This window comes from Chrysochloris asiatica, unplaced genomic scaffold (assembly GCF_000296735.1).
Source record: "Chrysochloris asiatica unplaced genomic scaffold, ChrAsi1.0 scaffold00367, whole genome shotgun sequence".
Lineage (NCBI taxonomy): Eukaryota > Metazoa > Chordata > Mammalia > Afrosoricida > Chrysochloridae > Chrysochloris > Chrysochloris asiatica.
In genome coordinates, this window is record NW_006408885.1 from 543,274 (window position 1) to 555,198 (window position 11,925).

Genomic DNA, 11,925 nt, shown 5'->3' on the forward strand with positions numbered 1-11,925 from the left:
CTTTCTGCTCCTGTAAAGATTTACAGCCTTGGAAACCCTGTACAGGGTCACTATGAGTTGGAACCGACTCCACGGCACATAACAACAACAACAACAACATTACACTTAACAACAACAATGACAATGAAAGACACAAAATTCAATAGAACATAATTGAAGACCTAGAAGTAACTCATCCACCTACAGCCAGTTGATCTTTGACAAAGAGTTAAAATGTATTAAAGGGGGGAAGAGATAGTCTCTTCAACAAAAGGTGCTGGCAAAACGAGAAATTCCTTTGCAGAAGAATAAAACAAGACCCATATCTCACACCATATACAAATAATCCAGTTTAAAAATTGACAAAAGACATGAGTACATACTTTACCAGAGACAACATTCAAGCATCAAACAAACATATGAAGCAATTCTTGCTGTCATTAGCCACTGTTGTTGTTGTTAAGTGCCTTTGAGTCAGTCCTGATTCAGTAACCTTGTATAGGGTTTCCAAGGAACAGTTGGCAAGCTTGAACCACCAATCTTGTGGTTCAAACCAACACTGCAGTTCAAGCATTAACCCACAGCACCATCCCAGGACTTCTCATTAGCCATTGTTGTTGTTGTTGTTGTTGTTAGGTGCCATCGAGTTGGTACTGAACCATAGTGACCTTATGCACAGCAGAACAAAACACTACCCAATCCTGAGCCAACCTCACTACTGTTGCCACACTTGAGTCCATCGATGCAGCTACTTGGCCAATCCATCTTGTTGGGAGTCCATTATGTTCCATTGAATTACGTGTCTTTCATTGTAATAGTATCCATTAATTAAGACTAAAGGCCAAAGGAGCTATATTCTAACTTGATAGAGATGTTTCCCACAGGGGTACAAGCTAACAACTCTGGCACTACTAGCTATACTTGTATATTGTTGTTGTTGTTAGCTGCCGTCGAGTCGGTGCCTACTCATAGAGACCTTATGCACAGCAGAATGAAACACTGCCCAACTTATATATTAGACTTGACTTAAGTGCATGGTGCCAGATGGTGGGAATCAGATTTCTCATGGTTGGAGCTATAGATAAGCCTGGAGAAAGTCCAGAATGATCTATGTGGTACTAGACTAGAGTTGGTGATATCAATATGAACTCATGTTCTGCTTAATATAGAGATGACCACATATGAATATATTTATAGTTATGTGTATGTTGTTGTTGTAAAGTGCTGTGGAGTCAGTTCCAACTTATAGCGACCTCATGAAGGGTTTCTGAGGCTTTAAGTCTTCAAGGGAGCAAAAAGTTGCATTTTTTCTCCCATAGAGCGACTGGTGGGCTCGAAACGCTAACCTTGTGGTTCGCAGTCCAGAGCTTACATGTGGAGCCACCATGCCCCCATAGCTATGTGTATATCCATGGATTATTCTGCATACATACAGTGCCTTGATCTGTCAGTCAAGAGGGACCAGAAAAGATGACACTCCCATAGCAACAAGCATGCGCAGTCCCTAGATCTTGGTTTCTAATACAATTATCCAATGAAAGGAACCAGGGATCCTTGAAGAAATGTCTGATTCTAGGAGCAGGCCACAGAACATGCAAGATATCCTGAAGTATTTTGTAACACCAGAAAGCAAGGGAGTGCTCAAAACACAAAGTCATAATGATGGGGATATGTCAAAGAGACACAAGAATCAACTGAAAGAGGTCCCAGTGGCCTAACCCGGAATATTTTGAGCCCAACAAAACAAGTTTGTAAAGGTATTGGATTATAACTCAAAGTATTCAATAAATATCTGTATCCCATACTGATATAAACAATCAAATAAAAAAATAAATAATTGGAAGAAAAGACAATTGTCTTATGTAGAAAAATTCCAGGTAATTTGTGTAGCTACTCTCCTCTCTAAGAAGGTGAAGCACAGCCTCACTGAATTATGGGTAGTACACAGTAACTTCCTTCCAAAGGGTTTGGACAGGAAATGGGAGTGGAATATAATTTTAGAGAAGATAAACCCAACAAAAACTGCCTCACCCAGCTGATTAAGGCTAATATGAATAATAAGGCTTGTCGATCGTCTGCACCCATGATATGGTGTGATGAGAATAGTACATCAGAAATCCAGTTCCACCATGAGAAATACCCCTGACATTCCAATTGAGGGGCGTCCAACAAAATGCCTGACCATTACTCATCAAAACTGTCAAGGTCATCCAAACAAGGCAAGTCTGAGAAACTGTCGCAGCCAAGAGGAATCTACGAAAACATGAATATTAAATGGAATGTGCTATCCTTGATAGGATCTTGATACAGAAAAACAAAGCAAAACACAATACAACATTAGGTAAAACACAACACAACATTAGGTAAAAAGTATGGAAGGCTGAATAAAACATGTTGTTAAGTGCCATAAAGTCAGTTCCAACTCATAGTAACTCTGTACCACACTAATATAGATGTTAGCAATCTGGTTAACTGAATGTGGAATCGAAGGGAATTCTCTGCTACTTTTTCAAGTTTTCTGAAAACTACAACTATTTAAAAAAAAAAAAAAAGGTTTTATAAGTATATATAGAGAGGAGACAGGATTAAGGAAAAGAAATTGCCTTGAGCACCGATTATTGCTAGATACTGAACTGTATATAAACCTCATAGCAATCCTCTTACGTAAATACTTTTATCTCTGTTTTATAGTTGAGAAATCTGAGGTTCCAAACTGGGAAGTGCTTTGCTTAAGAACACATAACTAGTATAAGGGGGCTTCAAAAAGTTCGTAGAATCAAAAGATAATGAAATTTTCTCATGAACTTTTTGAAGCCCCCACATACAGAAACAGAGGCAGCACCAGGTCCAGATGTTCTTGGGCAAGAGATGGGGATCATGTTCGTAGGACAACCCTCTCACCCAGGCCTGGGCCAGCATGCTCTGCCCTTATTTGCAAAGTTGATGAGTTGTGAAATAATCCGTAAAAACATCATCGTACCCTCCAAAACACACCTACTGACTTCTAGAAGCTCCTATGTGGCAGATCCCATGTACCCACAGCTACAGGCTTATGTGCCCTTGCCCTGCAATCATTCATGGACTCGAGCTTCTCTGTTACTGCTCCCCAGTGAAGTCAACCGCAACCATTTGTGAGATGCCAAAATAAGTATCCACTTTTTCCAGCACAGCTCTGGTCCCAGGTCAGACTGGGCAAGACTTTGTAATCATGTCTGGAGAAGGGAAGTCCTAGGATGCCACCTCCTTCCTCTGTTCTCTTCCCAAATAAAGCCCCTCTCTTCCCAGACAAAGCACAAAAATTCCACTGTGTATATGCAAGTGTAGCCTCAGCCCGACCAAGCCTCAAAAGCCCTCCTGTACACTCTCCCCAATCCTTGCCTCAGTGAAATTGTGGCAGGGCTCATTGTTTTCTTCTTGCAGCCAGCCCTGAGCAGCCCAGCCCTCTGCTGGGACTCAGGAAGTACAGAGTACCTACTACAGAATGAGCATCCAACCTACCCATAGGAACAAGCTCATTCACCAGCACCACTCAAAGCAACACTCAGACCTAGACTTCTGTTGATCTTCATTAACCTTCTGGAAGATCAGCTGGATCAAAGGTAGGAGGTGCAGGAAAGTGCAGGTTTGCTATCTCCTCAGCTTTCCTCAATTCTCTCTGTCAACTTGGCTGAGCCATGATTCTCTGGGGTTTGGCAGTTGTGAGGTAGTCATCCTCCATGGTAATACATCCTAGTGTGGCACTGTAGGATGAAACACTGGACTGCAAGGTGGGTTTGAACCACAAGGTTCAAACTCACCAGACACTCCCTGGGAAGCCTATGCAAGAATGCTGTGAGTTGGAACAACGCAACAGCACTTAATAACAACAATCATATTATGGGAGCATTGTGGTTCTGTACCATAAGCACCGGACTGCAAACTACAAGGTCTATATTTGAGCCCACCAGCTGCCCCATGGAAAAAAGATGAGGCTTTCAGCTCCCGTAAAGATTTACAGCCTCAGAAACCCTTTGAGTGGGAACCGACTTAGTGCCACTTAACAACCACCAACAACAACAAAAATCATATTATATGAGATGAGATCTGCTATAAGCAGCCAATCAATTGAAAAAGATTTCCTCAGGGGGGTGGCCTATTTCTAATATATATGGAAAGCTGTCTTTCTTCTTACTGTTTCTGGATCCTGGATCCTGCATCTGGTTCATTATCTGACATCTAATTGTCTGGACTTGAGCCATTGTCTTGCCATATCGCCTGCCAATTCTTAGAGTTGTCAGCAGCCTGCCATCTTAGCTGCTTACCTTGGATTCATTCACCTTTGCAGCCAAAAGCCTACATCTGACCTGCCAATCTTGGATTCATCAGCCCCTGCAGTTACATGAGACAGGAGAAGCCTATCTATCACGTGATAGAATCTTGCAAGATACATTCATTGAACATACCTTTTTTTCAAAAACATAAACAGAGGCTTTATATGTGGGTCTCTAAGGATGAAATACAAGGAGCTCTGGTAGTGTAGTGGTTACAAATTGGGCTGCTAGCTGCAAGGTCAGCAGTTCGAAACTACCAGCTGTTCTGCAGGAGAAAGATGAGGCTTTCTGCTCCTGTAAAGATTTACAGCCTGAGAAACCCTGTACAGGGTGGCTATGAGTCAGACCCAACCCCACAGCACATAACAACAATAATAACAACAATGATGAAATACACAGGAACCAAATTAACTAAAATTATGGGAAAAGACAATAGACAAGCTCATTATCATTAGTTAGAACAAGGCCAGGGACTGACTGTGGAACAGACCATCAATTGCTCATATGCAATACACTTCAATATGAAATTGAGCAAACATGTAATCATGATGTAATGATAATTATTAGTGATAAGAGTGTGAAGATTGAAAACAAAGAGGAAGGATCAACAGTTCAAAAATATGACCTTAGTGATAAAAATGATGCTGGAAATCTCTTGATAGAATTTTGCAAGACAAATGACTTATTCATTGCAAATAGTATTTTTTCTAAAACAACATAAAAGACATCTATACACAGATCTGGTGAAAAGAGATGGGGATAAGACTCTTATGACTCAATAGTGAGTAACTGTTTTCATGACTAATTGTGAATGTCACAATTGTAAAGGAAGAACTTTTGTAACAAAAATGAGGGAGTTGGCAATCTTATAGTACAGAAACAAAGGAACCTAGTACCATCAAGGGAGAAGAGCACAAGCGGAATGCAGGACCCTATCCAGAGAAGCAGCAACACCAGGGCCGGCAGCAGAGATGAGGACATGAAGAGAGGGAGCAGCTGAGGACTCTGGACTCATGGAAAGAGAGGGACTGGGTACTGGCGGCCAGGAGGAAGACTTGCACAATGTACCCTTTGGTTGTTTAAATTATTATATATTTCTGAGTGTTTCTGTGTACATCACCCCCTGCAAAACAAAAACAAACAAAAAAACCAGAGGGTATGGAAGCAAAATACTGTTGAATGATGATGCATGGAGATTGTAATCTTTGCAATGAAACGATGGTGTCAAGTCAATGTTCTTCCATGTAAACTATCACTCAGTTCACAATAAAAATTAAAAAAAAAAAAAAAAAAAGACATCTATACACATGGAGCTTACCAGATGGAATACAAATAAGTCAAATTAACATGGGAAGAAATGATGGAAAAGCTCAATTTCATCAGCAAAAACAAGGCTGGAGCAGACTGTGGAACAGACCATCAATTGCTCATATGCAAATTCAGGCTGAAGCTGAAGAACATTAAAACAAATCCAGAGTCAAAATATTACCTTGAACATATCCCACCTAAATTTATAGATCATTTCGAGAACAGATTTTATGCATAAAACACCAATGACTAAAGATATGAAGATATATGGGATGACATCAAGAACATCATAAACAAAAGTTCATTTAAAAAGCTGCTCCTTGGAAACACTATACAGGGTCACTATGAGTCAGAAATGATTTGATATCACTGAACAACAACAAATGGAGAAGAGATTAAAGTTGTCAAAGACTTCATTTTGCTTGGATCTGTATCAACACTCATTGAAGCAGCAGTCAATAAATCAAACGATGTATTACATTGGCTAAGTCTGCTGCACAAGACCTCTTCACGATGTTGAAGAGCAAGGATGTCAGTTTGAGGACAAAGTGTGCCTAAGTCACGGTATTTTCAATAGCCTCATATGCATGTGAAAGTTGGACAATGATTAAGGAAGATTATAGAATTAATGCATTTGAGTTATGGTGTTGGAGAAGAATAGTAAAAGTACCAAGGACTGCCGGATGACTAAGCATATCTGTGTTAGAAGAAGAACAGCCAGAATGTTCCATGTATAATCAAGAGGGACCAGTTCCTAGAAAAGGATATCACGCTTGGTCAAGTGAAGGCCAGTGAAAAAGAGGAAGACCCCAAGGAGATGGATTGGCACAGTCACAGCAGCAATGGGCTCAAGTGTGACAATTGTGAAATGGCAACTGCACCGGGCAGTGTTTCATTCTGTCATGCGTAGAGTTGCTATGAGTTGGAAGCGACTCTACAACACTTAACAAAACAGGCAAACAAGGACATCCTGGTGGTGCTGTAGGATAAGCACTGGACTACTAACTTCAAGGTTGGCAGTGCAAACTCACCAGCCGCTCCACAGGACAAAGATGAGGTTTTCTGCTCCTGTAAAAATTTACAGCCTCAAAACACAATATAGGGTTGCTAAGAATTAGAATCAACTCAATGGCAGTGGACTTAGAGCAAATGGAAGGAATGATGAAGTACAAGAGCTGAACAGAGATTTCAAAAAGTAGCTTGAGAAGACAAGGTAAAGTAAAGCTGAAGAAGTGGAGAAAATATTCAAACTTTAACTTTCAAGATCAAAGGATTTTATGGGGTGCTGTGGGCTAATACGTCAGACTGCAAAGTCATTTGAATTGCAAGGTCGGTGGTTCAAGCTCACCAGCTGCTCCTTGGAAACCCTATACAGGGTTGTTATAGGTCGGAATTGACTCGAGGGCACTTAACAACAACAATGGGCAAAATATTGAGTAACACATGAAGCATCAAAAAAGATAGAAGGAATACACAGAGTCACTGTATCAAAAAGATAGTGTTCAACCATTTCAGGAAGCAGTGTATGATCAAGAACTGATGGTATTAAAGGAAGATGTCCAAGCTGCGTGGAGGCATTGGCAAGAAGCAAGGCTCCAGGGGTTGATTCAATGAACAGATGAAACCCTGGAAGTGCTCACTTATCAATGATGAGAAATTTAAAAGACAGCTACATGGACAGTTGACTGAAAAAGATCCATATTTGTCCCCATTCCAGAGAAAGATGATCCAACAAAATGCAGAGATGATCAAACAATATCATTATCACATATAAGCAAAATTTTGCTATGTTATTGTTAAGTGCCCTTATTTGTAGAAATTCTTCAATTTCTTCCTAATTTGTGTGTAAATTTGAATAATATTGCTATTAACTGGTATTCCTTACTGTTTCTGAAGTGCCATTGAGTCAGTTCTAACTCATAGCGACCCTGTACAGGGTTTCTGAGTAGCTGATGGGTTTTGAACCACCAAACTTCTGGCTAGCAGTCCAGTACTTATCCTATAGTGCCACACCAGGATTTTGGTCTTTCTTGTAGACATATGGATATTTTCCTATCACAGACAGCCCCGCTTTTCAAGATAGATTTGAAATGTTCTTTTTGGTGATAAATGCAAAGTTTATTTCTCTTCAATTTGTCATTCCTGACATAATAAACAATATGACTTTGTCATTTAAAATGGCCAATACCAGTCAATTTCAGCTCACTGATAGCTAGGATATTGATCTTTATGTATTTCATTTCATTTTTGATGACTTCCAATTTTCCTAGATTCATACTTTTTACATTCTATGGTCTGATTATTAATAGATATTTGTGACTGCTTCTTCTCATTTTGAGTTGTTATTCCATCAGCAAATAAAGGCCCCAGAAGCTTTACTCTATTCCATATCGTTAAAGTCAGTTCTATTTTGAGGAGGCAGCTCTTCTTCAGTCTTTTTTTTTTTTAGTGCTTTCCAAGCTGAGGGGATCATCAGTGCTCCACAGCTATTCATAAAATTTTCGATGGATAGCCTTCAAAAGCAGTTCACCTCTCCTTCCTAGTCTGTCTTAATCTGGAAGCTCTACTGAAACCTGCTTATCATGGGTGATCCTGGTGGTATTGAGAATACCAGTGGCATATCTTCCAGCATCACAGCAACACACAGGCCTCCCCAGCACGACAGACGAGTGGTGGAGTCACTATATCAAGCAGCTGAAGCTAGCCCATAGAGAGGCCATGGGAAGAAAGAGCAGTTCCTGGTTTCGTCATCCGTACAAGAGGTGTAAGGGATGCCACTAGATAAACCGTCTGACTATGGCTACCCCAAGTGAGACCAGCATAAGAACCACCCAGCTGAGCCCAGTCAACTCACAAACCTGTGAAAGATAATTAGATTGTTGTTGTCTTAAGCCTCCACATTTTGAAGGAATTGGTATGCGGCAATAGATTACAATGATAACACTGGACAAGTCATTTAACCTCTCTATGCCTCAGTTTCCTAATGTACAAAATGGAGATAATCATAGTGGTGCCAAAGGAGCTCAGGTAGCACAGTGCTTATGAGTCAGGCTACTAACCTCAAAGTCAGCAGTTTGAAACTACCAACCGTTCTGTGAGAGAAAGATGAGGTTTTTCTGCTCGCTTAAAGATTTACAGCCTCAGAAACCCTATGCAAGGTCACTATAAGTCAGAACCAACTCCACGGCACACCACCACCACCACCACGAGTAGTGCTTACTTCATAAGACTATTGTGAAGCCTAAGAAAAGTAATATGGGACCCTGGTGGTATTGTAGGATAAGCACTGGACAGCTAATCAAAAGGTCAGCAGTTCAAACTCACCAATCTTTCTGCTGGAGACAGATGAGACTTTCTGTTCCTATAAAGACTTACCACTTTGGAAATCCTATATAGGGTTGCTATGAGTTAGAATAAACTTGGTAGCAATGGGAGTTTTTAAAAAGTAATACAGTGCATGCCATTCCCAGTTTATGCAGACGCCTCAGGAATGCCTGTTATTGTTGTTAAGTGCTGTTGAGTTGGTTTCAACTCATAGCAACCCTATATAGGGTTTCCAGGAGCGGCTGGTGGGTTTGAACTGATGAAATTGTGGTTAGCAGTACATTGCTAATCCTATAGCACCAGACCAGGACTTCCCATAAAGCCTATTATATTAAAAATTCAAGGTATGTATAATGGTTTATGGAGTCCTGGTGAGGCACTGTGGGTTAATGAACTAGACTGCAAAGTTGGTTTGAACCACAAGGTCAGCAGTTCCAGCTCACCAGCCGCTCCTTGGAAACCCTATGCAGGGTAGCTATGGGTCAGAATTGACCTGACGCCATTTAACAACTACAATAATGGTTTATAACAGCAAATGAACTCCTGGTATGGCACTGTAGGATCAGAACTGGACTATGAACTACAAAGTCTGCAGTTCAACCCAATAGCTGCTCCTTGGAAACCCTTTTCAGATTCACTATGAGTCGGAACCGACTCAATGGCTCTTAACAACAACAATAACAAGTGAACACTACTTTACAATAAAGTACATCAAAATATGACTATTAGGGAGGGCTTCTTGGTGCCAATTGCTGACCAAGAGCGATGGCAGGAACCTTGTGGGTCCCAGAAACAGTGTGCTTGCTGTCTCTTGGGCTCCAGGATGCTTTACTTTCTACTCCTTCTGACATGCCCACAGCCCAGAGCCGGCCCACCCAAGGGCCCGCATGGTGGGATAGCTGAGGACAATAGGGATGGGTCAGCGGCCGTGCCAAGTGCTCTGAACCCTAGCAGATGGTCCGCACGCAGAGGAACAAGGCCACTGCCCAGCGCAGACTGACTGCCTGCCACTGACCGATAGCCTCAGGGAGAGATGGAAGCTGCCCCTCAGCCGGGAGTTGGAAGAGAACCCTATGTCAGAAAGCTAATGGAATTAGCAGAAGAAAGAAAACATTTCACTCTTTACCCACCCCAAGTCTTCAAATGTAACCAGATGTGTGATATAAGAGACGTGAACATTGCTAGCTAGCCTGGGACAGGATCCGTATCATGGACCGAACCAAGCTCATGCTCTGCTTTAGCGTTCAAAGACCTGTACTGCCTCCACCCAATTTGGAAAGCATTTATACAGCACTGTTTACAGACTTAGATGATTTTTTCATCCTCGTCATGGAGATCTGTCTCGGTAGGTCAAGCAAGGTGTTCTACTTAATTGCTGTCTTCGCAGTTCAAACACATCAAGTCAATTCTCACAAGAGGCTGGGAACAGTTTACCGAAGCAGTTGTGTCCAGGCTGAGTCATAATTTGAATGACCTTGTCTTCTTACTCTGGGTCTCATAGGCTCAGAAGCAAAGCAGTACTGCCCACCCGTCTCCGCTGTCGGTGTATCCAGGCTTCTTTGGGTGCAGGCACTTCTCCACAGCCAATGAATGAGCTGCTGTGGAAGTCCTGCAAGAAGCCCATCAACTGGAAGGAGCAGGACTCACGCAGGACCGGCCTCCATTGCTGGGTTTTGAGAGGCTGCTGTGGAAAAATGAGGCCGTTGGAAAGTCCGTATGGAAAGATTATTGCTCCCTGTAATTGGAAAGTGCCCTGCGGAAGGGTGCAGCTTCCATAAGGCCGCCATGAGCTCGGCTGCCCAGGATCGGCAGGTCTGTCCAGCCTGACACAGAGCAGACTATCCTTGTGTCCTTGGTCCTCCAAATGCTGTCAATCCACAAACAGAGGAGGTCAAGGCCTCTTTTGGCCTTCGTATGGCTGAGGGATGACATCTTTTAGGTACAGGCAAGATTTTGGGGCTGCCGCAACTGCTTTTTTTAAAATCTAGAAGATTAGACTTTCAGTTGACTGTTTTTATTCAGCAAAGACCCCTGTGCTGTGCCCAGCCTGCATTCCAGTCTTGACCATAGACCCTGACCCTGTTGCAGGAAATGGAGGGCGTTTTGCCTGTTTTAGGAAATCTGGTCCTCAGGGATCCATTTCGTAACTGACTGGTGTGAACTGTAACAGATAGGCACAAGAAGTGAGCTGGGATGTGTGTGTGGGGGGGAGGGGGGGTTATTCTCTGAGTGTTTCTTGGAATTAAATGGTGGAAGTTGGACAAGAAAACTTTCTCTTTAAGGGAGAAATGTTTTTCTTCCAAGTTAAATCTTGAGTTGAGTTTTTGTTTTTTTAATAGTAGCTTTTTTATTCAGAAAGATACCCCTCAACACAAAAGTTTTCTAACTATATACAGGGAGTTATGGGTAGAGGAAGATGTCTGTCTAGCCCCAGTTCCATATGGTTTTGGCAGCAGCAGAGGCTGTGGGATTATTTCTCTAAAAATGGTGAATATGAGGTGTGGGGGGTGGGGGGTGGAACAGAGAAAGAGACCGAGTGACTGAGGAGAGGTTAAAAACAGCATAAATGGTCAAATGCTATTTTTTTATGGACTTAAATAAATGTGGAGTATTTTTTCTGTAACCCTGAATTTTATTTTTTTAAACATATGCAGGAGTGTATATATTTTTAACTTGGTTGTTAAAGAAACCATCCTAATTAAGCCTGCATCTCTACCTTGCTGATAACTGGGTGAAAACATATAAATGAGTTGTTCAAACCTCACACGTAAATTTGATAATAAAATACTGTTGTATTTTCAAAAGAAAAAATATATATTAGTAGTAGTAGTAGAAGTAGTAGTATTTTGTTATTATTTTACAGATATTTTGGTGTTTCTATAACGTTTTTATGTATAAGAAGACACACTATACACTCATGCTGTATACAAAGACAAACATTTGGCTAACTGTACCTGTTTCAATTTATGTACAAATTAGACTTAGAGACAGATTTAAGAACAGA

The 11,925-nt window shown here is 41.4% G+C and overlaps 1 pseudogene; it reads left to right on the plus strand.

The window, feature by feature from the left end:
- LOC102835419 overlaps nt 1-10,699 on the plus strand; it is a 133,710-nt pseudogene extending 123,011 nt beyond the window's left edge.
- Nucleotides 10,700-11,925: the final 1,226 nt, after the last annotated feature.